Source organism: Adiantum capillus-veneris, chromosome 4, assembly GCF_014529385.1.
Source record: "Adiantum capillus-veneris isolate H3 chromosome 4, ASM1452938v2, whole genome shotgun sequence".
Taxonomy (NCBI): domain Eukaryota; kingdom Viridiplantae; phylum Streptophyta; class Polypodiopsida; order Polypodiales; family Pteridaceae; genus Adiantum; species Adiantum capillus-veneris.
This window is the reverse complement of record NC_140934.1, coordinates 15,409,261-15,413,508: the sequence shown is the minus strand read 5'-3', so window position 1 is coordinate 15,413,508 and position 4,248 is coordinate 15,409,261.

Here is a 4,248-nt window from a genome sequence, read left to right as displayed (position 1 = left end):
AACATGCTATGGTCTTGTGTTGATAATATTTTCTATTTGATATAAATTATTTTTATCAACGAAAAAGTGTGTGTGTGTGTGTGTGTGTGTATATATATAAATAAAAGTTTTGTGATGGACTAAAGATTGTTTGTGAGAACTAGTGGGAGTGTTGATGATGCCATCTTGGATGTTCTTCTTGTTTCCTTGGTGTCATGTGTACCACATGATGTGAAATGGCAAAAGGATAATAAGCATAAATCCAAAGGTTGTTAAGGTTGGGAAAATTTTAGGCAAGTTAGGGTAGTTTTATCCTCTGGAGTCTACAATTATGGTGCATGTTAAATATAGTAATTAATAAGATTCCATTTACAGAGAAGGAGAAATTTTTATTTGGTGATGACGTGGCTATACAAAGAAAGTAGGCACCCAAGCCATTGGTAAGACCCTTAGAAGCCTCAAGACTTGAAGAGTGCATTTGATTTGATTTTGATTTGCAATTGCTTACAATGGAACATTTGAGTGATTCTCACATGTTGGCATAGCAAAGGTGGTTGCTTCAAAAATTGTTGAGAACCATCTCATGCCAAATATCGTGAGGGAAAGTGAAGATGCATCTACCATTACAATGTTTGTGTCTATGGTTCTATTTGAGGTCCACAAAGATAGTGACTCTAAGGCATTTGAAGACAAACCCAAATTGGGTGCAATCCACCTCAAAACCCCTAGGTGAGGATGATTTCAATGTCCCACTTTTAACATTTGTTAAAAAAAAAGGACATCCACGCTGATGCAATAAATGTATTCCCATGATTTTTTAATGGGGCTCCTTAGCACTCTATCAAGACAATGTGTGTATCTTCTTGTAGCCTCACGAAACTTGTGTTATTTCAATGAGATTTTTTTTATCACATAAAAATTTTGGTGCCTTTTCATTTGACCCAATCTTGAAGATTCAAAAAGTAAAGTGTCTCAATAACCTTGTCAAGTCAGATACCCTCTTATGAACAATAGTTCAGTATTACTCTAGAGTTCTAGACCTTTTGTCAGTGTATACTTTTGACTCAGTGAATATCCCTTTCTCATCCAAGAGACCAAGAGACTATCCCATTGACCTGATTCCTACTCTATAGGTATGTGGCTCTGATACCCCAGCATCCCCAGACACTTCAACACAAACAACCACACCAATGATTACCTATGTACAAAAAGAAGGATCACTCTAGAATCAATTAGAGAAAGGTTTTGAAGCAAAACAAACGTGTCAATTTCTTTCTATAGCTTAGGTGGTTACATCCCTGTCAATGGTGCTAAATGTTGGGGCTTTGGTTGTAGCACCACCGGGTCCAACAATGGTTTTCAGTGAATATCTCTTTTGACTCAGTGGATACCCCTTTCTCATCCAAGAGGCCAAGAGTCTATCCCATTGACCTGAGTCCTACTCTATAGGTATGTGGCTATGATACCCCAACATCCCCAAACACTTAAACAGAAACAACCACACCAATGATTGCCTATGTACAAAAAGAAGGATCACTCTAGAATCAGTTAAAGAAAGGTTTTGAAGAGAAACAAACATGTCAATTTCTTTCTCTAGCTTAGGTGGTTGTATCCCTGACAATGGTGCTAAACGTTGGGGCTTTGGTTGTAGCACCAACAATAGTTTTGCGGACATTGCATATTATACTAAGTGTGGAGTCATTTTCTGTCTATTTTGGCAGTTCTCCCGATTGTGAGACTATGGCTAATCATTTTGTGTCTCCATTAGCCTTTAGAGGGTCGATAGTGTGAGGTTTTCTTTGAGCACGGGTATTCTCAAATGTTGAGATACCTTCGATGATACAGGTAGCTGGAGTTCCCCTCTTACAGGACCCTCACCATAGGATATGTATCTGGGAGGTTTCTTGTGCTTTTGACGTTGAGTTGGCGGTCACACAGTAGTGGTTTCGAGCAGTTTATGCCCAGTAGTTCTTTTAAGCAGTTTATGCGTTACTTTTGATCTATTGGATTTGAGAGTTTTCTCCCCATACAGAGGAGAATCAAATTTCGATGATGAAATGAAGGATATTTTCTTGCTATGTGCGCTACCATCGTCATGGGATACCTTCAACACAGCAATAAGCAATTATGTGCCTAATGGCAAGCTAGTTTTCATTGATATTTCTAGTACGTTGCTCACTGAGGAGATTCGGTGTCAATCTCTTGATGCAAGTGCGCATGGTGATGCGTATGTGGCTAGTGGCAATTGTGATAAGCAAAGGCAGCGTGGTCATAGTCACAGTCGTTGACATGATTGCAGGCAAGGTTGTAGCAAGAGTCGCGGCAAAGACATGAGAAATGTTGAGTGTTACTACTACCATAAAAAGGGACACTTGAAGAAAGATTACCGCACAATGTAGCGTGATAAGGGCAAAGAGAAAGCAAAGTCTGACAAACCTAAAAGTAGCGTGAAAATTGAAGAGCTTAATGCGGTTGAGTATCTAGCCGATGAGACAGTTTTTGATGCCAATTGATGTGTTGATTTTCACATTGGATTTGAGTCTTGGTACATTGTTAACTCTTGATGAGTGTTATGCGTAGAATTGGATTGTGGACTCAGATGCTAGCTTTCATGCGACTCCTCACAAGGAGTGGTTTTCTACATACACTACCACGCATGGCATAGTGAAGCTAGGCAATTCGTATGAGCTTGATACATGCAGTGTGGGAGGCATCAAGTTTTCTACACGTAATGGGACTAAGTTTACGCTGCATAATGTCAGACATTTACCCAAATTGACAAAGAGTTTGATGTCAGTTGTATAGCTAGATGATTTGGGTTACACTACCATATTTGCTCATGGTTCTTGGATTATCAAGAAGGGAAATCTAGTCATGCTTAAAGGCTATAAGTCTAGCTCATTGTACTCACTTTATGTCTCTTCTCTGAAAGAGAATTCTATTTGTGTATCCAAGATGCCGTCTATAGAGTTGTGGCATAACCGGCTAGGACATATGAGTCAAAAGGGAATGAAAGTCTTGCAGCGTTTTGGTTATATCCATGTATTAGATTGTTCTAACTTCTCTTTATGTGAGCATTGCATCTATGGCAAACAGACTAGGTTGACATTAACACCTTTGGACAAGGAGTTAGGGAGTCCTCTAGATCTCGTTCATAGCAACTTGTGCGGACCTATGCCAGTCAAGTCTCTAGGGGGAGCGTTATACTTCCAAACATTCATAGATGACTCTACTAGAAAGGTGTGGGTTTATCTCTTGAAGTAGAAAAGCGACGTCTTTAGTGTCTTTCAGATGTTCTTAGCACTGGTAGAGAACCGATTGGGTAGAAATCTTAAAGCTTTGCATAGTGACAATGGAGGCGAGTACATCTCCTCCGAGTTCAAGGACTTTTGCAATAAAAGAGGCATTAGAAGACAGTTTACCATGCCTTACGTACCCGCCCAAAACGGTGTGGTTGAGAGGATGAATAGAACCATTCAGGAATGAGTCACTTCTATGTTGTCTACGGCCAACTTACTTCAATAATTTTGGGGTGAAGCTGTTACGACGGCTGCTTATTTGATCAATCGGTCACCTAGTACACCACTAAAGTACAAGGTTCAATAGGATATGTGGACGGGCAAAGAGCCCAATTATGATAGATTACGTGTATTTGGGGGTGAGGCATTCTCACATGTGCCAAAAGCACTTAGACAAAAGTTGGACCCCAAATCACACAAGTGCATCTTCATTGGATATGGTGTGGATAGAGAAATGGGATATCGTCTCTAGCATCCGAAATCTAAGAAGGTTATACACAACTCACAGATGATATGCAACGAGTCTAAGATGCATAGAAAGCCAGTGAAAGACATTGAGTATCGCAGAGTACGGTTTGAGGATGTTTCTTCACCACTAGTTACACCAAATGTTGGACGCGCTAGTGATGCACCTTCCACTAGTACGTACACACACACATGTTGCTCCAGAGAGAGCGAAATCCAGCAGTTAGGCACTTTGGAGATCTGCTTGTACATCTCGTGCACTTGAGCATTTTGAGCCAAGATTAGACTACTTGCTAGTAAATGATTGCGGTGAACTTACTTGCTACAAAGAGGCCATTCAAATGGACGATAGCGTAAAGTGGGAAGAGGCTATGCAATCTGAGTATAACTTGATCTTAGCAAATGAAACTTGGGAATTGACAAAATTACCTACGGGTAAATAGGCATTGCTATGCAAATGGATGTAGTATATCATAGATGATCTCGAGCCCAAGTAGTATAAGGC